Source organism: Meles meles, chromosome 19 (genome assembly GCF_922984935.1).
Source record: "Meles meles chromosome 19, mMelMel3.1 paternal haplotype, whole genome shotgun sequence".
In the NCBI taxonomy this organism is placed as follows: Eukaryota; Metazoa; Chordata; class Mammalia; order Carnivora; family Mustelidae; genus Meles; species Meles meles.
This window is the reverse complement of record NC_060084.1, coordinates 19982006-20006899: the sequence shown is the minus strand read 5'-3', so window position 1 is coordinate 20006899 and position 24894 is coordinate 19982006.

Genomic DNA, 24894 nt, shown 5'->3' with positions numbered 1-24894 from the left:
GGATCCTGACCTGAGCTGAAGGCAGATGCTGAGTCGACTGAGCCACCCTGGCACCCTGAGCACTGTTGTAGCTTTATTAGCATACCTGGTCATTGAAACCAGGACCCATGATGAGACAATGAACGTGTAGTAGCTTCTTTGCAGCTAGAAGGAAAGTAAAAAGAGGAATAAACACCCAGCTCTGGGTGAATAGCTAGTGAGAACTTCAGACTCGGCACCTCTCAGACTTAGTTCGTTTTCTCCTATCGCAACTCCTGTCACTTCCTATTTTCCCAAACTTGGTGAATAGTACTAACATCATACATATGTACAGATCAGAGACCTTGGTATCATCCTTTATACCTTTTCCTTTCTCCCCCGTTTTCAAAGCAATGACGGTGTTCTATATAGTCCAGTAACTGAAATGCACTTGTGAATCTATCCACTTCCCTTTTTCTCCACTGCCACCACTCATGACCATTGTGCTGTCGTCACTCAGCCTGTCGGGGCCATCACCAGCTACCATGTATCCTTCTTGTTCCCACTTCAATTCATGTCCTCACACTTCAGCTGCCCCATGAGCCTTTTTAAATATAAATTTAATCCTGTCCCCCACCCTGCCCCATCACTTAAAAACTCTTAGTAACTTCTCATTGCTCTTAAGAAAACAACCAAAATCCTTAATGGACCTACACATCCCTTTGCAATAAAACTCTGACTTATCTCTAGACTTAGCTAGGCCCCTCTTTTCTTCCTACCTGCATTAATATTTGTTCTCCTTGTAGATCCTTTGATTTGTCTTGGTGCTCTGTCTTCAAGACCTTCCCACATGTCTTTCCCATTGCATAGAAGTCTCGTATTCATTCCTTACATCTCAAAGTGATTTCTGTATGCTTAGAAATCAAAATTATTTCCATAGGAAGTTTTCCTGGATCCCCTAGACTAAATCAGGCTCCGTGACAAGCTGCCTTGCCAGTACTTTTATCATTTTTGTTGAAGTTAATTTAATGACTATTTACCCTATGGAACTGTAAGTTCCATTCATGCAAGACAGATGTGTCCTCTTGACCAATGGCATCCTCAGAGCCTGAAGTGGCATCTCAAACTGAGTACTAGAAAGGCATTTGTAAAATGGGCCAATGAATTCCGTGTGGGGACTTTGATTTCTTGGAATCACAATGGGTTATACCCATGAATCAGATGGACCCAAGCTAAATGTGAGGTTCTGAGCCTGGATCCCAAAATTCAACTTTCTGATTGTAGATGGAGGAAAAGAAACAGAAGATTCTGGCTGACTAAAAACATAGTTAAAATGAATTCTTGCTGGGCATAGCTGCTCAAGAAGTGATTTTGTTCTCAGGATTTGCAAAGAGAAATAGACCATCCAGAACAAGAAACATGGCATTGTTGTTCCATTCTGCACTGTGTAGTTGTTCCTGAAATATTTAGTCAGATCTGAGACCTTACACATTTGAACAATCCAGAGGTGAAAAAAGAGGATGCTGAGGGGGGGCTAGAAACTGTAGAAACCATGAGGCATTATTGAAGTTGTTGGGGAAGTACTTTGGGAACTCTATTAAAAAATCTGAAGAACTCTCATGCTTGTAATGAAAGTGTCCTAAGTGTCCTGAAAGAGACAAAGAGACAGGAGCCTATGGGTGAATTTTGGATGGCACCAGATGATGGCTCTCTCCACGGGAGAACAGATTTGAGTAAACTTCCTGAATTGTAATATGGGCTCTGCCCAAAGCTGAAAGAACACTCTAGGAATCAGTATTGTCATGTGGTAGCGTGGGCACACCTATAACTTTGTGAGGTTTCTGCCACTGGATCAGCTGTAGACTGGCTGGTCCCATGGTGCTGGCATTCCACTCTTGTCGGGGATCAACAGTACGGGGGGGAGGAGGCACGAGTGTCCTATTTAACTGGCATTTATTTGAGAAGACATTTTGTGCCGGGAGTTTTGTTGCTCCAAAATGCTGACTTATACGTGCCCTGCCGTAGCTCCGTAAGATAGATATCTACTTCTGTAGTCCCATTTAGTAGGGATGAAAAGGGATGAAAGTGAGGTTTACCCGAATTAGGGACTTCCTCAGGATGGCAGAGATGGTATATGATCATTCTCAAATCCTCTCCCCCCCTTTTTTTTTAAATTCTATAATTCTATGCCACTTTTTCAAACTGATCCTTGAAGAGCCATGGAGGACTCATTTCTAATTCCGTACCATACCGCGAATGACACCAAACATGGTCAGCACACTGAAAAACCCAACCACAGTGAAAATCCATTTTCACAACAGAACAGAAAAACAAGGGTCTTCAAACTGGGTCATTTCTAATTACCAAATGTAGCTGAGATGGCAGAGAATGAAAAAGGGAAGTCATAGTGGCAGAATATTTGTGATACACAGGATGACTTTCTAGTTTAATATTTTATTCACATTTCCAAGAGGTAAAAGTTCCAGACGTGGCAACTAGGGAGGTTATGACTCAAGTCATTGAAGGGGAAACCTGGAAAATCATGATCAAAACTTCATTATGCTCATAATTAGGCTAAAAATAAGAGCATACGGGAGCTAAGGGAACACAAGCGCTGCAGATATTGGATTTCCAGTAGATAATGTTGAAGCGGAATGAATATGTGAAGTAATATTATTGTAGGTGGAGACAGGAAAGAAATAGATGGAGTTAATAACTTAATGCACTGAAGAAAGAGCAAAGCTCTAGAGTGATAAATAGAAGTAGAAGGAGAAGAAAATAAATGAATAAATAAAGCAGAGAACAAATGGCCAATAATGCCGGATACTAAAATCCTAAGCTGCCATCAAAGATAATAAAAATACGGGAATGGATATGTAAAAAAAAAAAATAGAAAGGCAAGAACGGAGTGCATATGGCAAAAATGGAGATAAGAAATGTCTCAAAACAATGTAAGAAATCTCTAATTAATTGGTGAGAGACATGTAGCTCATAAAACTCTATGAAATTAAAGTGTAGTGGGGTAGCCCCAAAGGCATCTGATTAGACATTCAGAGCAACCTGAGAGAGTGCCATAATGTAGCAGAAAAAGAATGGGATTTTTTTTTTCTTCCTGCAGGTTGAAGAATGGGGTGGAGTATTTGAAAGAACAGAGATAGATTTGGGGACAATACTGTTGGGATTCGAATCTTGGCATTATAATGTGGGGAAGGTATACCTTTTGCCAATTTCCCTAACCTCTGTAACCTCAGTATTTCCTCTGTCAAGTGGGAATACTAGTGCCCAATGGGGTGCCCTGTTGTGAGCATCAGATATGAAAACGCCGTGTGAATGGCCTGCCCAACAGTTCCCCAGCCGAAGGCTATTTTGATTGCAAAGTAGGGTGGTGGAGTGGAAAGAGCAATTACAAAAATGAACTTAGAGGGAAGGGAGGAAATTCACCTTGGTTGAGGCCTTGTCATGTTCTGGACATAGGTACACACTCTTTTCATCCTCACAGTGACTCTATGACAGTAACCTTCATTTCCCCAAATTTTAGAAGAACAAATTGAGGTGCACAAAGCTTAAGTGAAATCTCTTTGGTCTCTTCACTAATTGGTAAATCTAGAAATCAAGCCCCAATTTCTGAACAAAAGGTCCTGTTCTTGGCATCACACCAGACAGTTAAAATGGAGGAGCCATATTCATCAGTCCAGTTCAGATGCCTGAGAGCCGTGACCTTACTCTAGCTGTTCGGGGCCCTGTTTCCTTCTGTTACGTTCGAAGAACTTTGTTTTCATGCTTTCGTTTTCACCTCCAACGTACTGAGTAGGGAAAGACCTTCAGTTTTATAAGAGGTCTTGAGAGTCTGTGAAGTTGAAAAATTACCCCAGCTCCAAATTCTCCATCCTAGGAAATATGCCAGGGGGCAGAAAGTATCGGGAGGAGGAGGGCGCCTGGGTGGCCCCGTCGGTTAAGTGCCTGCTTTCGGCTCAAGTCATGATCTCAGGGTCCTAGGATCGAACCCTGCACCTGGCTCCCTGCTCAGCCCGGTGTCTAGTTCCCTGCTCAGTGGGGAGTCTGCTTCTCCCTCACCCTCTGCCCCTTTCCCCCACTCATGTTCCCGCTCTACTCTCTCTCTTTCTCTCTCAAATAAGTAAATAAAAAATCTTTAGGAAAAAAAGAGGAGTTACCTTAGACTCCAGACACCATTTAGGAAGCAGAGGAGGAAAGCAAAAGACTGGAATAAAGAGCCCTGAGGAGGCTCTGTGCTCCATCGTCTGTGCTCCTTTCAGCAAGGAGATCTTTAATTTAGATGGAAGACTTCTGCCCCAGATGGACACAGGCAGCCCTTAGAAATGTGTTCCCGGTGAGGGAGGTGTCAGGATAGATTCATGAGAGGTATTTCATGCCTCACAAATCACCCTGAATATTTCATGTACATTAAAAAATTAGTAGACAAAACCAGAGTGGTGGCAAATAATTTACCTAGACTTGCAAAATGTTTTTGATACAACATTAAGCTGCACTTGCAACAAAAGGTTGTGCGTTGGTGCCCATAGGCGAGGGTAGCAGAAAGAGCCGCATGGTGGTGAGGCAGTAAATATGGGCTCAGCAAAGAGAAATACTAGCTTCATTTTTCTTCACCTTTTGCGGAGTGGATTGGTGAGTTTCTGCTCTCCGAAGGACAAGATAGCGTTGCTCCTGTATGAATGAGTTTAAAAGGTATAAACAAGGGAGTCTGATGGCCTAATTTGGCGGGGTCCAGTGGGAATCTGCCTCCTTATAGATAATGAGATCATATTTGGAATAGATATGCCACCAAGTGAGAAAATGAATTTAATAGAAATATCACTGCTGTTTACAACTAAAGGAACATTGGCGAAATATTCTGAAAAGAGAATGATTTCATGGCCTGGGACTTTTTTGTGTTTGGAAAAGCACTTATGTGACCCTCCCCTCATCCTGTGGATAAACGCAACATGAGTTTATAGTAATTCAAACCTCTGAAAATTCAGCCTTGAGCTACATTTACTGGGAGTAGAATCAGTGTCTTATATTCACTTTCAACCTTTCTAGGTTCTAAAATTCTCAGAGCTTGGCTCTAGTCTCTTTTTCTCAACAGAGGATATGCCCCACCATTGGTGTTAGAAGGACACTGGTTCACCCATAACTCTAGACAATGACTGTGGCTTGATCATTGATGAAGGGATGTAATGGGTCTTCTGCTAACAGGAAATCATGCAACCATAGAGTAGTTTAATTTTTTTCTTCCTTTTGGCCCTTTGACTTTCCTGCACATGGGGGTATGCTTCCTCGGAGACCTCATGTTGATGATGAATCCAGAATTGATTCACATATACTTGCAGCACACACAGATTAATCCCTACACGTGAACCCTGAAGTAGGCGTGTTTGTGGAACAGCCCTGAATGGAAGAGTGCATGTGCTCCCAACCAGCGGAATGCTGGTCTCCCTGGAATCTCTTTTCTTTGGAAACTTGAAGAACCAGCATATATAGTAGCCAGTTCTTTCTTATGATTGTAGATAGTGGAGGAAATAGACATGGTGGACCAAAAAGGAGAGTAGGTTGGGAAATGCTGATGATGGCCATTTGTGGCATGGCATGGCACGATCAGTGCTCAAGAGATAGTCTGTGTTTTGAGTGGCTCACCTTCCTAGGGCACATTCACGGCTGTTTCATTTGAGTCACACCCCATATCTACAATGCTTATCTCCATTTTGCAGGTGAGCAAACCGATTTGTAGTATTTTAATGACTCCTCAAGGTCACACTGTCATTTAATATCAGAATTAAGATACCCATTTAGAGTTGACTAGCCACAAGCCCAGAAATGCTCAGGCTCAGGGACCTCAAGGAGATGATACCCTAGGAAGAATCACAACCAGCCAGAGAGGCTTTAGGAATCCTCCCCTCCCTTCCAGATACCTGATTTCCTCTCTCTTCCCTGGTGAGAACCCCAGCCTCCTTTTATGGATGTGGGAAATAAAATGAGATGAATGAGCTGGAGACTTAAATAGTTATAAAACCATTAAAGAGAAATCTGTCTTAAGTTATCACCTAAGGGGCCAGTAAAAATTGGTCGTCATAGAGGTGGATTTTTAAATAAAGTTTGAACAAAATTACACTCAGATCCCTAGGGATGCTGCTAAATAATCTTTTCAAACAGGGGGTTACACAGTGAGGTGACCTTCCTGCCTCACTGCCTGTAAGTTTTATACTGAGATATCCTGTGTTGAGCAAGCCTCTGAAGAATTTGCATTCCCTCTGTGGATACTTTTGTCTCCTGAGTTTTCTATTATCTTGCCCAAAGCAACATACTAATCTTGGGGGAGGGCTTGTCAGTGCTTCCTGCAAAACTGGGGACTCACCTGAAATTTCTATCCTTGAAAATCCAGTATCCTTTGAAGAATCTTTATTTCAGCAAATGTCTGCATATCTAAGAATCTCTTAACTTCCCATCTCCAATATTATCAGCTTCTTGCTTGAAAACCTGTTACAATACCCCATCCTGTCACCATTTCTTGACTCTCTGTGTTATTTTCTACCACCCATTGCAAAAATCACCTCAACAATTACTTCCTATGTTATGCATTAAGCCTAGTGCAACTGGGATAGGGTTTTGCTTCTTTATGTTCCACACCTGCCCTACTCAGACAGTATGTCTAAACCTGGGAGAAACTTGAAGGCAGTCTGTGGCTGAAACATCACCCCCCTCCCCTGTCCCAACCCCCGTGTTAGGGCAGTTTTAACCCACTGTAAGGAGAGATTAAATGTTGACTGAATGGAAAGTAAATGAGTGGGTGAGTGGAATGTTTCTTCCAGGAAGGCACGTGGAGGCTTCCCCATCCCCAAGACACACCGGCTCGTGCCCACTTTGCAGGACTGTGTGCCACACTTCTCTGACAGTCCAAATCTTCCCAGGCCATCCAGACTCCATCTGTAATGTGCTTTCTATAGGGACACACCCCCTCTGGTAACTCCACCTTCTAGCGGCTTCGTCACTGAGTCAGCATTTGTGGATTGTTCAGTGGAAACTGATGGGAAAGAGAAGCTGCTTCAGGAAGGTTTGCATTAAGCTGAGGCAGTTTAAACGGAAAACATCTCTCCTTCTTGACCTCATTTTCAGTCATCCAGAGCACAGTCTAAGACAGAGGAGGGTGGGGATCTGAGGATGTTAGAAAGGAGATGCTGACTGGCGAGGGTCAGCTCCCTGGTGTGGGAATAGGGTTGTAATTTGTGGGTCCCAACTGACTCCATGTCGAATGTGTTTCCATACAGAATGGCCTGGGGCCGTCACCCCACCCACCCATGTCAGAGGAGTGGCTAGTCTCAATATGACTTTTCTTGAACAGTGAGATGTTTGAGATTTACCTGAAAGGTGAGATTTATATTCTCAGAGACAGCTAGAGGCAGCCTCAGAGATTAGCCCATCATCTGCCATTGTCCTCCTGGAGCGTGATATCTCACATCCCAGAGAGTTCATGCTGGATGAAAACCACTTTCCAGTGCATTCAGTCCAGGTATGCAAAGATGACAAAGACCCAATGCATCATTCTGTCTACACTTGCCTAAGAGGAAAATTGTTTCTAGGCTGCAGGCAAGATAATTGTTTAGTCTTGATACCACATTATATCAGGATGGGGCTTTTGTCAAAAGCTCTTCAAGACCATGATTCCATTAAGCTTCTCTACACCCTGTGATAGAGGAAACACCCTGCTTCCGTCACAGATGGGCAAAATGAGGCTTAGAGAATATGATGCTTCTACAGAGGAATTAGGAGTGAAAGTTGATTGTGACCTCTGAGTCCTAGTTTACCTGGCAGCCTGAGCTCAGTTTCTCTCTCTGCATCATTTAGGAATCTCCACTATCAGCCAAAAGATTTGTATTTTCTCATTACCTTAGCAGCTTCTTCTGAATAAATCTTTTTTTTTCCCGGCACAAGGAATGAATTTAAAGGAATATATTAAATTAAAAAAAAAAATTGGCTTGCAAAGCAAGGTTCTGCTTTGCCCCTAATATCTCCCTCAGATTTCCTCCTGCACACGTATGTCCTTATCAAACACAATTCACATTCTCTGGAAACAGACTGAGATTGGAGTCATGGCCAAAGGCAGGAATGGAGGTGTGGGCATTATCATAGTAAATAACAAGCAAGTCGGTGATGGCTGTGAGGGAGTTCAGGTTCCAGGCCACTAATTGCTGAGAGTTTTCCAAGAGTAAAGGAATTCGGATAAATTATAATTTTTAATACAATTACATTGAGAAATATGTTTTGAAGAATGAATTTTAAAAATTGAGGTCACTGATGTATTTGCATTTCTCTCCATTAGAGGGAATAAAAACAAGCTTTTTTAATATCATTGCCTCATGCCAGCTTATCCTCTTGGCTCCTTGAGATTTCTCACAAAAGCTCACAGAACATCTGGAAATCAGCTCCATGAGCAACTTTAAAATAAGTACCTGCGTATCTAAATATATATATATGATGGGCACAGTGCTTTTCTTAAAAAGTAGAATACATTTCCCATGAACTTAATCACAAAAGAAAGACATGGAAAAGCTTAAATAGTAGGCTTTTTTGGTGATATTCTAATCTGATTTAAAATCACTCCCAAGGGACGCCTTCATAGCTCAGTGGGTTAAGCCTCGCCTTCTGTTCAGGTCACGATCCCAGGGTCCTTGGATCGACCCCCGCATTGGGCTCTGTGCTCAACAGGGACCCTGCTTCTCTCTCTCTGCCTGCTTGTGATCTCTGTCTGTCAAATAAATAAATAAAATCTTTTAAAAATAAATAAATAAATAATAAAAATAAAATCACTCTCAATTCAAATGAAAAATAACCTCTTTGAAAAAAAGTACTTTTTTCCCCCTGATGAGAATACACAGTCACATTGAGGAATTTGGGAACTGCTGCAAAAGTAAAGAAAATAAAAAGCACACATCATCTCACATCTCAGAAGCAGGTGTTAATTGTTCGGTAAATTTTCTCTCTCTGTCTTGACTTCATTTATCATTTTTCCTCCACTTAACGGGTATCATAGTGCACATAGAACTTTATATATTTTCTTATATTCCTTTTAAGATCCTCTCATGCTCATTTTCCCATGTTGATAAAAATCTTCAAAAAACATTTTTATAGCTATCATATAGATACTTTCATTGCCTTACATTATCAATTTAAGTTCTTTAAATGTATTTCTTAATGAAAGAAAGAATATGAGCAAAGTGGGTTTGGATTTCATTTGAAAGAAGAGTGTATGAAATCACAGAATTTTAAAACCAGAGGATTACTACCTCGCCTCATCTGGAGATCTGAAAATCCCAACATAGGGGAAGGAGACTTTTCCAGGGTTACACTGTGAACGAGCAATGGAGAGCAGATTGGAAGCAGAAATCTATTGATCTTCCCAGCTACAAGTCCTCCCTGTGAAAGGCATGTTCCTTCAAGAAGGATGATGCCTTAGTCCACTCCTTGCGGAAACTTGCTTCTGAAACCTGCACCTGGGGCCCCATAGGACGTAAAGAGACTGAAAGGCGAGTCCTTAACAGGAAAGGACATCTGTTGTTATTTCAGGTTTAAACAAGGTCTTCTGCCAAACAAATCAGAAGGGCACTCTGAGAACACCTGCAATAATGGGCTTAAAAATTTCAGATGCCAAAAAAAGAAAAGTTTCAGGTACCAACATCAGAAAAAGTACTGGTGATACCATGTTCTGAAATTCCCCAGATCTCAGGTGCTTCATATCTAAGTGTCTTCATCATGATGTTCAGGCAAACATGCTTAATGGTCTTACAACCTTTGTTGAGTGTATAAGTGTATGTCTGTTGTACCCTCACAGTTAGGTATGGAGTGGAGGGAAAGAGTACCATCCTACTGGTACTACAGGAGCAGAGAACAGAAGAGAGAGAGCAGACTGGAAGGATCCTTCTCATTCAGACATCTGGGACAGGGAGAGGAAACATAAGAGCTGTGGTTTTGTATTTTTTATTAGAATTAATTGCTTGACAACGAAGAAAGAGATGGAATGGATAGAAGGAGAGGGCGTGGATGAGAAAGAGAAAGAAGGAAAGAGACATGGAGGGAAGGAGAACAGAAGAAAAAAGATGGAATGTCTTTTGTATGTTGATCCTGTTAGTAAGTACTCCAAGTATATTGCAAAGGAATGCCAGCTTTCTTAGCTACTCATTCCCCTGAAGGGCTTCCTGAGAGAGCAGTTCAGAGAGCTTGGTCTCCACCAAACCCACCAGCCCCATCCTCTCTGATTATATAAAAGGAAGACTGGATGCAGGCTTGCAGGGGAGGCCAGTGTTCTTAGATGTTATTCTGTCCCTGGAAAAGGGGAGAGGATGCTACCTCTCCCTGAAACAAGAAGAAAAGATGGGGTGGACCAAGACAGTCATCAGTGAAGACTGGGAGGACTGCACAGAAATCTTCATACTGAGGTCTCAGTAGATTTCTGACCTGCCCTTCAGGTACCAGAGCAGGAAGCCAGACACAAGCAGTGAGTGTGTGGTATGCTCATACTTTCCAGTAGATGGGTATGGCTACCCCCAAACTTCCTCTCAAGCTCTTTTGTCCCAGAAGTTTTATCAGGTAGATTCCACATGTGGTTGCAGCCTGAGGTTTGGTTGAAGAAGGTTGTGAGTTGGATGAGTGGCTAGCCATGGGGGGAATGCAACAAAACATGTCAGTTTCATCATCTGTAAAATGAGAATAATATTGCACTCTTCTCTCAATGACATTTAAGTAGTAATTGAGCTACATAAAATATTTAACATAATGTTTAGTATAATGTTTAGTATTATGAGTAGTATATGTTTATGTTCTAAAGAGATTTATTATAGGAGATTGGCTAACATGATATTGTAGAAGGCCAGGCCTTAAGATCTACCGGGTGATTCAATAAGCCAGAGACCAAGGAGAGCTGAATGTGTAGCTCCAGTCCCAGTCTTAAGACCTGAGACCAAGGAGATCCATTGAAAAGCCAGCAGGCTTGAGATCCAGGATTTGTTTCAGCTCAAATCCCAGGGAGGAAAAAAGCCAATGCCCCTGTCCAAACTCAGTCAACTATAAAGAATTGTCTTACCCAAGGGAGGGTCAACCTTTGATTTAGCTAGCCTTCATCTGATTGGATGACGCCCACCCACGTTATGGAGAGCATCTGCTTTACTCAGTCTACTGACATAAATGTTAACCTCATCAAAAAATATCCTCACAGACACGCCCAGAATAATGTCTGACCAAATGTGTGGGCACTTCGTGGCCCAGTCAAGCTGGCATAAAATGAGCCATCACAATATAGTACCTGATATAAAATAAGAATTCCAAAATGGTGAGTATTGATTACTCTTACCATTTTTTAATATTTTGGATCATTTCATTTTGCTTCATACTTTCTTTAATGAAAATGCAAATAATCACTAAACAAATCCTGGATGATGATAGGAAGGGATGGTTTTAGTAATACCTGAATTATAACCTGAGTCTAGTGAGATTGAGTTTTGCAGGTTGGAACCATGAGTGTTTAAGCATTTTGTTTACAGAAATATCATACACAAAAGCTTTGGAGAACTTTTGTAATAAGATTCACCCATGAGCCAATCTCCTGTAAAACATTTTTTAAAGGTGTTGGCTAACAACCTCTGTGCATCTTTATACAATTTATAGAGATACGACTGTCCATCTAGGTCAGATACTAGACACACATAATCCTAAAGGCTTTTGGAACATTTGGAATAATTTAACCAACTTATGAATTTAATTAAGTTTTTCTCCACATAGTGTGTTGGAAGAGACAGCAGTTTATACAAAGACCATAATCTAGGAAAAAAAAATAATTTTTTTAGAATGGAAACCAGGTCCACAGGGCAATTGGGACATTTTGCTTGTCAGCAAAATAAATTTATTCTGAATTTATGAATTGATAATAAGCCACCTTCTCTTAATGATTAATGGTAATTAACCTTTTAAGGCTCCATCACTTACCTGGCCATCTCTGGCTGACAGCTCTGGGAGATAGGATAGAATGCTGATGGTAGAAAAGACCTTTCTCTGGACTCCCAAGGTCCTGTAAGGTAGAAAACAACATTTCTGTCACAACTATGATGCAGCCTCAGAGAATTTCAAGCAAAGGAAAAGTGTGCACATGGGACATCATGGTGAGAGAAAGGAGAGCTCTACTCCTAAAAGCTGTGTGACTTTGGTAAAGTCTTTTCACCTGTGTGAAGCTGTCTTCCCTCATCTTGTAAAATGGAGGAATAGTGAATATGAATACACTAAAAATTAACATTTTAAACGAAGAGTGGGCTTGCAGAGGACCAAAGGCAAGCCCTATTGTCAAGCAGTCTGCATCCGATGAAATCTGTCTTCCACCAAGTGAGCACTTACCACACGTCCTGACACTAACCTAGCTCCATGACATTCTGGTTTTGCCTCTCTTAGGCCTCCCCACCACTGACATGGACAATATGAACTTCAAAGATAGCTTGGAAGTAGATCCAAGTAGATGTAGAAGCTGATGTAGGTGGGGACTTAGTATGTAAGATGTTTACCAAGGGGAGCTCTGGGGAAGAGAGGGGAAGGAAGCAGGGTTCAGGACAGTGGAAAAATTTGAGGCACAATGACCGGTGTGGCTGATGTCAAATTGAGCGGTGGAGCTCAAATGGTCCGTCGAAGTTATTATTATTTTTTTTTAATTGAGGGATAGCTGGCATAGAACATGATGTCAGTTTTAGGTGTACAGCATATTGATTCTGTATTTGTGCCCATCAGAGTTGTTCTGAGTCAGCACTGGTGGCCTAGACTGTATACCTTTGCAAAAGTCAGCAGCTGGATGCAGGCTGCCCCAGAGTCATGACCTTGACCAAGGTGGTACTCTACCTATGCCTGAGAGAATCCCTCAAGGGTCTGTGTGCTGAAGAAGGTCAGCAGAGATCCCTCCAAGCTGCCACCAGCCCTTCATGGAAGGGGATTTAGTGTGGCCTATCACAGCGTCCTCCACACCAGCATCCAGTAAGCACATACTGTATCCCAGACAGGCTCTGTGGGTTGGCTCCTGCTTTATCACGTCACTCCTGCCACTAGCCTACGAGATGGCCTTAGTGTACACATTTGCCACATGTTGAAACTGATGCCAAAGGTCTAAGAACCAATAACTTGTGCACCTGGAAGTCAAACCAAGTCATTAGTTCTATTTAATGTTAACTTGCATGAGTCCAGAGCTTTGCAGCAAACTGTCAGCTCACACTAACTGCCAATTCTTACCAGTACTTCTCTGATTTTTACGTGGGGACTTGTTTCACGTCCCCTCCCCACCCCTTTTTAAATTCTCTCTCTCTGTGGAATTGATTCCAGATCATGACTCCATCTTTCCCCAGCTAGGTGGAAATAATCACTACCTGTTCTTTGTTCTCCATGTGTACGGCTAGTTCTGTTCACTTGTAGAGCTTGAACTTGTCTTTCTGAGCCTCCGTTTTCCAGTCTGTATTGTGGGAATGATAGTAGCACCTATCACATCAAATATCTAAGAAGACTAAAGAAATAAATGCATAGGTTTCATATTGAGAAGCATTGGTAGTATATAACAAGGGCTATCTAAGTATTTGCTAGTATTTTTATTTGCATATTCCTCTAATAAAATATGTCAGTAATATCATTTTTGTTCATGTGTCTGTAGATTTTTTTTTGTTTGTAAGCATATATTTTGTAAGGATAAAATAGTATGATCGATATTTATTGTAATAGTCTTAGGTCTTAGTGTAATACCTCATAGCAGTTGGTACCCAATAAAAGGCTATTACATTGAATTATATTTTAACCAAATATAATCAGATTTTTACCACTTATAAGCTTTAATGTCTTTCAGATTGTTTACTTATCTCCATGCAGCACGCTGTGCAAGTCTGTATCACTTCTTCCTTCTGATTTGAAGTCAGATGGATTTTGGGATCAAAGTCTGGCTGACATTTGTTAATTAGCCAGTTTAAGCCTCTATTTCTACATTGGTAAAATGAAAACAGAGTGCCTAGTCACCGGGTTTGTAAACAGAATTAAATGAGATATGTAAGTAGAGTAATTAGTCTAGGATGTGGCACATAGCAAATCCTCAGCAAACGTTTGTCCAACTACAGCTACAACAAGTATGTCCACAAGCATTCTTCTAGTTGAATTTATTCAGTGCTTCTTAGCCTTTGGGGAGATAAAAGCACCCAAATTGGAAGGGAAGTAGAAAGATCATACCCACTGGAATCTGGTTGCATCAAAAAGTATCTTTTAACCTTTGAACAAATTAATCTGCCTTAGTCTTGGTGTGTGTTTGTTTTCATTTGCAGTTGGGAGCAATATCATGCATATGTCATTGAGTTTTTAGGGTTAAGTGGGGTAATGCCTCTGAAGCATTTCATTTAGTGACTGAGATCCAGAAGGCACACATAAAATGTTAGCTTTGTGATTCATGTGTAAAACGACACACGGAGCTCCACGTGTAAAATGACACACGGAGCATACGCAGGGTTACTGAGAGAGCATGGGGAATGCCAGCGCGATGTGGGTCTTCCGTTAGAGATCCTGTTCTCCCCTAGAGAGGACGGGAGACTCCCCAGCCCCACATCCTGCACAATGCTCAGGAGAACGTTAAATGGTGGAAAAACGTGACAGTCTGCTCTAATGAGACATCCCGTTGACTCTGGCTGCTCCCAGGTCAAGCTGCCTGTGTCAGAGCAAGAACGCTAATGGACGAGGTGGCTGTGTCTTTCCATCTGACTGAGCTCTGGCTTTTTAATGAAGCAAGCAGCCCACACACCCAGGCAGTTTGGGGATGTGTGTGTGCCTGCGTCTCCAATGACAAATGATTTTTGTCCTAAAAAGAGAATGGAAAGAAACGACAGGACATGAAGGCTCAAAATATCCTCTTATTTGCATCAATCAAAGAAAAGCTGACCAAGACCTTCCCACACATACAGATGACCCTTGTACCAGGCAGGAAAGAATAAAAAACACACGGCTTTTCCAGGGGGGCCATAATACCTTCAGTAGCTTTAACAAAGGCTAGTGTCAGCTGCTTGACTTCTTAATGATGAATAATTCATACACATCAAAGCGGCTCTCACAAAGTATTTTTTTCTACAGCCTCAAAGACAATGAAACAACAGCAAAAAGGCCAGAAGGGGAAAGTTCTTTTTGAAATCACATCATCTCTACTATCTGTCTTCCCGACTTTATAATACCCATGCTCTGGTCTTGATTGAAATCAACTGCAATATTATTTTACAAAAACATTTTTTTTAAAATACTCTGATTTGCTACTTAGCCCACATAATGGCAAACTCCTATTCAGCCTTCAAAGCCCAGCTTAAAAGTCACCATGTTTTTGAAGTCAGCTCTGCCACTCATGTTTCCAACGTAACCTTTTCTCATTATATTAAACAATCTTTCTACTGCAATCATTATGAAGACCTTATTCCTTTAAATCGTGGACTCAGACTTAGAAAGTCTAAAGCTTAGAGACCCTGTCTTATATATCTCAGGATCATCAGCACCCAACATGGAGCCCGAGATACAATAGGAACTGAATAAATGCTCACAGAATTGAAATGCTTGGATTCTTGAAATAAACAAAGAGCATACTTAAACTGAAGAATTGGAATGCTGATATATATTATGTCTATAAAAACCAGAAGTAGATGAAAAGAGTATTTCCAGAACCTCAAAAACATCGTCGAGCATTATTTTTTTTTTTATCACTTTGCGTTTACTAAGAAACCAAATCAAAGGCTTAGAAATGCAAGGAGTTGGGGGATCCATTTGCAAGGCTTATCAGCACTCTTTAGGGGGGCAAGCATTTTAAAGTGAAATATTTGTCAGAGCTGAGATAAAATTAAAATGGCAGACTCACAATGTAGGTTATTTTTACAGTCTGTCTTAAAACATAAACTCCTTAAACTCCCTTCCTTTTTGATCATCATAAATGAAAATTTACTACAGACGTACACACATCAAAATGCAGATGTTACCCACTTTTCATACTTCTCAACTGTTCTCCGCTTCAACAAAATACCACTTCAATGTCAAGGGAGAACACATTTCTTTTGTGGGGTAAATGCTCGTTATCAAAGGGAAAAGGACATATATTTTAAGCTAAACTATTTATTCACTGACTATATGATAATGCTTATTGTGTGCCAGATACTGGGCTAATCACCAAGAAGATATTTGGGTAAGAAATTGTTGGATCTTATACTCATGGACATCATAATCTAGCAAAGGAGAAAGATGCAAAGATCATTGTTTTAAAATATATTTTTCTACTTAATGTATGAACAGTTATGGTTTTATAGATGGTATTGTGACTGATTCTTTCTGAAGAATTAGAAATAGTTTCAGAGAAGGATGATTTTTAATCTGATTCTTGAGGGCTGAGTGAAGAGAGATTTTCCTGTGGAAGAAAGGCAGCTGGAGCTTGTCAAAAGAAGCGAGAAGTGCTTTCAAAGATCTGGGGTTATGGAAGGTATTGATGGAAAATACCATAAGGCTGGGTGCCCAATTTATGGTAAGGGCTGAAGCAGACAAAGTTGGAGAAACCAAAAGATAGCCTATGGCCAAGACCCTTGAATTGTAGGTTGATAAGTACAGTGTTTATGTTTAAAGATGACCTTGTCAGCCTCTTGGATGAGAATGGGGAGAAAAGAGGATAGGAACACCAATTAGCCATTTCTTTGCGAGGCGTGAAGTGATGACGGTTGAACGAAAACTGTGGAAGAGGCTGCAGAAAGAGAGTCTAGGCTTCTCAAGGTTATTGTGATCTTTCTGAAAATATCAAATACATAAAAAGACCAGACATGTCAGTGAGGATGAGGAGGAGCAGAGAAGGACTGAGGGGGGAAGAGGTTTACACAGTTTTGTATAAAATTAATTAAATTCTATAACTTCAAGAAAGCTGGGAACATAGTCCAGACATTTTAAATAGCTATGTCAGGGCAGAGGCAGGGGGTGCCTGGGTGGCGCATTCGGTTAAGCATCTGACTCATGGCTTCGGCTCAGGTCATGATCTCAGGGTCCTGGAATCTGACTCTGTGCTCAGTGGGGAGTCTGCTTGAGATTCTCTCTCTCTCTCTCCCCCTCTGTCCCTTTCCCTCTCTAAAATAAATAAATACATCTTTAAAAATAAATAAATAAGGGGCACCTGGGTGGCTCAGTGGGTTAAAGCCTCTGCCTTTGGCTCGGGTCATGTTCCCAGGGTCCTGGATCGAGCCCCGCATCGGGCTCTCTGCTCAGCAGGGAGCCTGCTTCCTCCTCTCTCTCTGCCTGCCTCTCTGCCTACTTGTGATCTCTGTCAAATAAATAAATAAAATCTTAAAATAAATAAGTAAATGGATATGTCAGAACCCAAGATGAAATGACAGTAACAAAATGAGACATAGTGAGTTTTGGGTAAGCGGGTGATGGCTGGGACTACGGAGCCTAGAACCAAAGATTGTGGTGTTTTAACTGAACTAGGGCAGGACTATCATCTGTAAGTAGCTTCAGGATCATGCATCTGGGCTTAAAAGCGTGGTCCTTATGGGATTGTGGGTGTAGGTGTGCAACAACCATCTTGGATAGATGGTGAAGAAGGTAACAGAGCACATCCTAGCTCTCTTCCCCCACCGCCCTCAAAAACTCAGGCTCCTTACTCAGACAGCAATGAAGATTTTGCTACTCATGATTCCCTCTTTTATGACTGTCACGGGTATCCAGAGGAAGGCTCTGGCACCTGGGTCTCAGCAGGCTGGGTATCCCTTGAAATCAGGAAACGTATACCACTTTAGGTGGACATCCAAGTGGGTAGGAAGGGAGAGATAGATTAGAATCACATATGGAGGAACCAGGGCCATGACTCAAAAAGACAGAGACGTAGCTAAATTATTATACCTCACACCAAGGCATGTCAGGAGAACCAGCAGACAATATGTGGCCAAGAAGATTTAGAAAATAAAAAACAAGAGATAAAATGCAAGGTCAAGTGGGCAGTTCAGAAACCAGTTCTCCATTAATCTGGATTTCTCCTTGTAGGTAAAGGTTAGTCTACCCTTGACCTTTGCTACATTTATGTCTTTCCCTGCATTTGCAGAAAAGCTGCTATACAGTTTTCTTAATGTTTGAATGATGAGGAAAATAAAGCCTTGCCTTTTAATAAACATATATAAAAGGAAGCCATTGGTTGAACCTAATGAATAAAGAACTCTAATTCCTTATCAGGCAACTAAAATTGTTTTGCATGGTCTTCTGAAATGCAGGTTGCCAGATCTTCATTCATTAATTCGCTAACATTTATTTACTGAGTATCTTCTATTTGTCAGGCGCTATCTGCATGTGAGACAGTGCTTGGATACATGAGAGAAAGCAAAAAAGGGCATGATCCCTGTTCCATGGAATTTACAGTCTACTGAGGAATGATAGACATTAATTACATAATCCCAAAACTAAATAATTGAAATTGAGATTAAATCTCAAAGCGGATGGAATAAGTTTCTGTAAATGCAAATACAAGCAGACATGACCTTGACTCAGGGGGTGGTGGGTTACGGCTTCTCCAAAAGATAAGTCTTGAGCTGTGATCTGAAGGATGAGTATGGTATGAGCAGTTCAAATAGTGGGAACAGCCTGTGTGAAAGTCCTGTGGCTAGGGTCCTGAAAGATTTCTCCTGTGGTTGGGGTTACAAAAAGAGGTAGAGGGAAGAGGGGAAAGTATTCTAGAAAGAGGCTCAAAGTCAAGGAGGGAGCCACATAGATGCTTCGCTAAGGTTTTGGATTCTTTTCTTACTGTTCGAAGAACAGTGAGTTTCCATACACAAGTAAGTTCCATAATTTTGTTGCTTCAGTATGCATATGGCTTTCGTTTCCTTAACCCTTCACAACAGTATGATCAGAGCTGTGTATCTTGATCTAAGAAGGAAACCAGAAATTAAATAAATTAGACAATTTTGCAACTCTCAAGAAATTCACAATTTACAAGAGAGAAATGTAAACAGGTAATTGTGAACCCAGCAAACAATGGTAGGAAAAAGAAAAGCTAGGAGGAGCTCATACCAGTGGTGTCCTCACCGAACCTCCAGGGCAAGCCCAAGTTCCCAGCTGGGTAACAGTTGAGCCCAAAAGACAAGTAGAATTTTCCTGAACTATTTTGCGTAACAGCTAATATACATTAAATGCTTACTGTGTACCCGGTAAGGCACTAAGTGCTTTTCATCTATATTTAAGATAGCAAAAGCCACGGAGATATTTTCTGTTATTATCCTCCCTTTAAAGATGCAGAACCCGAGCATCAGAAACATTAAGCAGTTTGTTCAAGATCACACAGCTAGGACATGGGAGAGCTGTGACTGGAACAAAGATGCTTAAGATAAGGGCCAGAGTGCAGGGAGATTAAATTGAAGATTTCAGATCAAAATATTAAAATACGAGATGTGATGATTTAGAATGATTACAACCTCTCTGAGATTGGAAGTGCAGCATCTTTGCCCAAATTTGTGAATAACAGCTTGTGCCAAAATAACACTAATCTCCACCCTTAAAATAGTGGAATCTTTTGTGTGATGGGCATATTAAAAACGAATAATGCATATGCATCAGAGAACACATCAGTACTTAGACAATCCAAAAGGACCTGTTTTTATATCATTTGACTTTTCTTCTCTCCCCCTATAATTACTTCATTTCAGCTAAATCACACTGTATTATGATTTAACAACTGGAACAGTCACTTATGCATTAATGTTTTGCAAGCACCTTTCCAGCGTTCCCACCAGCTATCCAGGCTTAAAAGGGACAAGAGTGAGGGATCAATCACTTAGTGGCCCAGATAAACCACATAGATGTGCCCAGTGTTCAGTCTTGCTGTTGAATGCTGCCCTGGCCAGCAGCTACCTGTATTCTTATTATGAAACTCTGAGGTAGGCTAATCATGGAGTGAAGCAGGAAAATGACTCATGCTCTTAAAGGTAAGTGAAGCTGGCAGTGGGCAGGGAAAGACATGGGTATTCTGACTATAGGTTGCAACTTTGCCTACCTTTTCAAAATTCATTCCTTCCCTCTTTAGCCCATTCTAAAACATTGTTTCTTTCTTTACCCATTCACCTCCAAATGAAAAGACAGAATGTATCCAGAAGCTCTAAGATGAAATGCAGAACCCTAATCGTTCCCATGCTTCCTGCAGATTTGAAATTCCAGCCTGCATTTCATTCCCATGCATTTCTTGGAAACTCCACACATGTGTAAATAATCAAACGTATCTCGTGGTCAGTGGGTGTTTTCTCTGTAAAATGCATATGGAGTGGGAGTAGGCAGAGCCCTGAGTACAAATAGTGACTTGTACTTGCAGATTTAGGGACTTTTAGTCCTGGAAAGAATCTTGATGACTGCCTTCCAGGCCCTGTTTGATAAATAAGGGGTCTTGGACATAGATGGGGGATGTGAACTGCCCAAGCTTGCAGGATGAAAACATTGGCTTCCTGACCTGAAGCGGCTATTTTTCCAGCTACCCTGCATAGACCTAAAATAGCTTTGCATTTCCTACTAAGCTCTATGCCTCCTTATTCCTAATGAGAGGCATAATCCATCATCATTTGGAAGGCACTCATTTTAAAAAAGTAGGAAATGAAATTTCCCAGTGTAGTTACATTTTAATTTGCAGGGAACCACTTGATTCAGGAGCAGTATCTCTTAAGAGGAAGGTCATCAAAACGCATGCAGGTATCAACCTTGCCACTTCGACTCACTGTGAGTCTAGGGGGCACAGGTCAAAAAACTTTTTTCTGTACAGGTTCAGGCTGTAAATCTCATCGGGTTTGTGGGCCATATTATAGCATCACTGAACCCTGCTCTTGTATCAAGAAAGCAGCCATAGATGGCACACAAAGGAACGGGTGTGGCCAAGTTCTAATAAGACTTTAGTTATGGAGGCTGATATTTGAATTTTGTATACATTTCACATGATACAAAATCTTATGGGTTTTTTGTTTTTTGTTTTTTGTTTTTTTCAAAATGTAGATGCTGTTCTTAGCTCACAGTTCTACCAAAACAGATGGCAGGCTGCATTTGTCCCTGGTGCCATACTTTGCTGTTCCCTGGTGCAGAGTACAATACTTTTAACTGTTTTTCCATGTGGTTTGAACTATTAGCAAATATTCCTTTGGCCACAGGAGAGTTCTTTTTTACCACAGGTCCTGTTTTCCATTGTATTCCAAAACACAGCTAGATATTTCCCTGTAGAGAAGTCTTCAAAATACTTAAAGGTGTAGCTAAATCTATTCTTTCTCCCCTAGATTATAATCCTCTTCAAAAGAGTACTATATCTGATTTGTCTTGAAATCATCGATACGTAGCAAACCACCACACCCATATAATCAACACTAAATAAAGGATTCCTGGGGTAGGAAAAGCCATTCTAAAAACCCATTAGAATCCTTCAGGGTTTCCTTCTCACTGTAGACTTCATGATTCCAAGTATGGTTTCAAGTATTTTAAACTTTCATTCATCCGTGTATAGAGTACATGAGCACCTACACAGTAGCATGCAGGTCTCCCTATGATCTGATGTGGGTGCAATCCTGATCTCCTCTCATGATATGCCTCCACGCACAGCCACTCACTTATTCCACAGATGGTGACAGTCAGCGTGCCAGGGACTGTTCTAGCTCCTGAAAGTCAGCAGTGACCAGGCCAGTTAGAATTCCTGTTCTCACGGAGCTTTCAGCCTGGTGAGCATCCTCAGCGGGTAAGGGATACTGAACAATTGTATGAGTAAATGAATAGAAACATGCATACATCATGGCAGCAGACCAGGTTTATGATGCGTGGAGAGCGGCTCATGGGAATGTTTATATTGTGCATTAAAAACAAGTTAGCCCTTTTCAGATATTCCTAGCCTTCTACCCCACTAGGGGCACCCCCACCTCCAACAGACATACCTGAATTTCAAAGCATCATCATTTGCAATTTCTCCCTTATTCCCAAAAAAATCACCACTGGGGAGGAGGGTCACTTTGCTTTGCTGTCATTTTTTTTTTTTAAAGACTGTCATCCCACCCCTCTTTCTTCCATCTGACTCTACATTCAGCAGTTCCAGAAGATAAGTGCCCTCTTACTTGGGGCTTGGAAGGCAGCCACATTTGAAGAGTCCAACAGCCTAAAACATTACTCTCCACAGAGAAGTGACACCGTTTAATCCCAATTAATTCCCATCTTAAGTTCAAGCCTTCTAGTTTACTAACAGGAATCAATACCTTACATTATCAGTTATGTAAATTCGAACCAGTGACATTTGTTGGCAGTTTTTGGAATTCGTATCAAAATCCTGCCAAGTCGGGCTTCGTTGAAGGCCAGATGATGCTCCTGTCTGGAGATGTTGCAGGTCGATCTTAGTTTGCTTTTTTTTCTTTTTTTGTCGCTGTTAAATAAAATAACAAGAGTATAGGGTGATACTTGGTGCCAGAAGTATAGTGAGTACTTGATAAATATTAATTAACATTAGCGTCACATCCCCAACTACATATTTCAACGTTTCATGATTCCCAGTCCAGTTTCAACATTCTTTCGAAATTTCTTTTGTTCATTCATTCATTTGTTCAGTAAATATTTATTAAGCATCTGTGCGGTACTCAGAGCTGTATTACGTCTCGGGGGAGGAAGTAATGAATGAGCAAGACACCGATTCCCTTCTTGTGAAGCATACAGTGTTCCCTATCCTAGCACAAACATGTCACTTTTCAATGCAGACATTGCATCGATGTCCAGCTTTCGCTTACATAAAGAGTTAGTCTGCCAAGAATTATCCTCCTGTGCTTGGCACATCGTAGTTGCTCAGTAAATGCCAGTTGAACAAATAAATGTGAGCTGAATGAATGGATGGTTAATGGCAATGAATGTCCCATATATTTGAATGCTGAGGTCGGAGTCAGAGGATGTAGACCCTTTTTTACCCTTTTTTAATGTTTTTGAGAGATTGTGTTGTGTGTGCATGCACATGGTTTGCCTAATTTACTCTCAGTCAAAGAAAGTATCCCGTGGAGATTTTAGCATGTTTAGATTAAAATTCTGGAACTAAACTTTATATCCAGTTGCCATGACAACTGTGTTATCGAGATAATTAGATACTAACCCGAGTGTCTAGAAGGGCCAGTCATTTCTGGAGTGGAATTTGATGGAGAAAGAAAGTCCTGTTGAACTTCGGGTCCTAGCCCTCATAGTTATTTATCTCTGACGACCTAGGATCCATCAGCCCTTCTGTGTCCATGTGTTAGCACTGCCATAATAAAGTGCCACAAATTGCATTTACAGAATTTCAACAGAAATTCATTGTCTCATGGTTCTGGAGGCTCCGTGTCCAAAATCAAGGTGTTGGCAGGATTCCTTCCATTCAGGGTGGTGAGGGAAGGGTCTTTCCAGGCCCCCCTCTCTCTCCCTGGCTTGGGGATGTGATCTTCATGCTTCCCTGGTGTTCTCTCTGTTATCATGACATCATCTTCCCTCTCTGTGTCTCTCTGTCCAAATTTCCCTTGTTGATAAGGACACGCTAATGACCTCACTTTAAAACTTGATGGCCTCTGTAAAGATCCTATCTCCAAATCAGATCACATTTAGAGGTACTGGGGGTTAGGACCTCAACATGTGAATTTGGGGGGAGACACAATCCAATGCATAATACCTTCTCACTGGCAGAGGAAACTGGATCTTACTATCATGTGACCTCCCAAGGCATTATAAAGATGCAGTCAACAACTCCATTTCATTTAGAGGAAAGGGGGGTCCAGGGAGGTGCAGCTATTTGCATCAGATTATATGGCTGAGAGAACTGGAATAGTTCCATCATGTATGATACCCCAAAACACTGATACCCGTTTGTTATCAGATCGTGTCTAGATGTTTCCTGTTTCCTTTATGAGACAGGCAGAGTCTCAAGCAAAAGACGAGCTATTGTGATTTTTAGTGCTCAACTCCATTAGAAGAAGGACCAAGTCTTCCAGATTCCCCCAATATTAACTCATAATCAGTGTTGTGCAGCTCTGGCAAGCCCGGCAATAAAAGAGATCCAAGATACCTTCTAGGCAGTGAACCTAGATAGCCACAAAAGCTGTCATTTTTTTCCATCTGACAATGAAATGTTTATTTACCTACTAGACCCTCCACAGATTTAGTTTGTAGACTAATAACAGTTCACATAAAAACAAGGGAAATGCCATCCTTCTTTGATGTATAGTCACAAAAAGGAGTTATCTTTATAATTCCCTTCAAAGGGGGCAGTGTTTATGAATACACTTTCAGTGGGAGATATAAAAGGACCTGTCAAGCCCTGCTGTGACTTTAGGGATACAGAAGAACAGCAGCCATCTTCCCTGAGCCAGCCCAAATGGGAGCTCCCAAATGGGGCTGACTTCCTCCTACAGCACGGCCGCAGGGTTTAAAGCTGCCTGGGTCTCCTGGACCTGTTAAAGCTTTCAGGGCATTATTTCCTTTTCTTCTTGTGTATTAATTAATTGATTGATTGATTAATGTGTTTGTCCCTTGTGCTCTTGACTTGAAAAGGGAAGAATAAAATGGAAGAACTTTTACCCACATTGCCAGACACAGCCCTGGCTAGGTCTTGGCACCAGAAATGCCAAAGATACTGGGAAGTTTGGGTTTGTCCTTGGTGCTTTCCTTTCAAAGTTTATGCAGAAATGGTTGTCAACAACAGAGTTCATAGCAAGGTCATTCAAAGGCAGGAAGGTAATAAAATGTTTTCATTTTTATGAGTTAATAATGGGTTACTTGATATGTAATGCCCATTGTTTCATACCGCATCCAAATTTTTAATTAAATTTTGTATGTCCATTTTGCTGATGAGGAAACTGAGACCCAGGTGAGTCAGGCAGTTTTGCCAAATTTAAGCAATTCATTTAGATTCCATGGCAGGCTGAC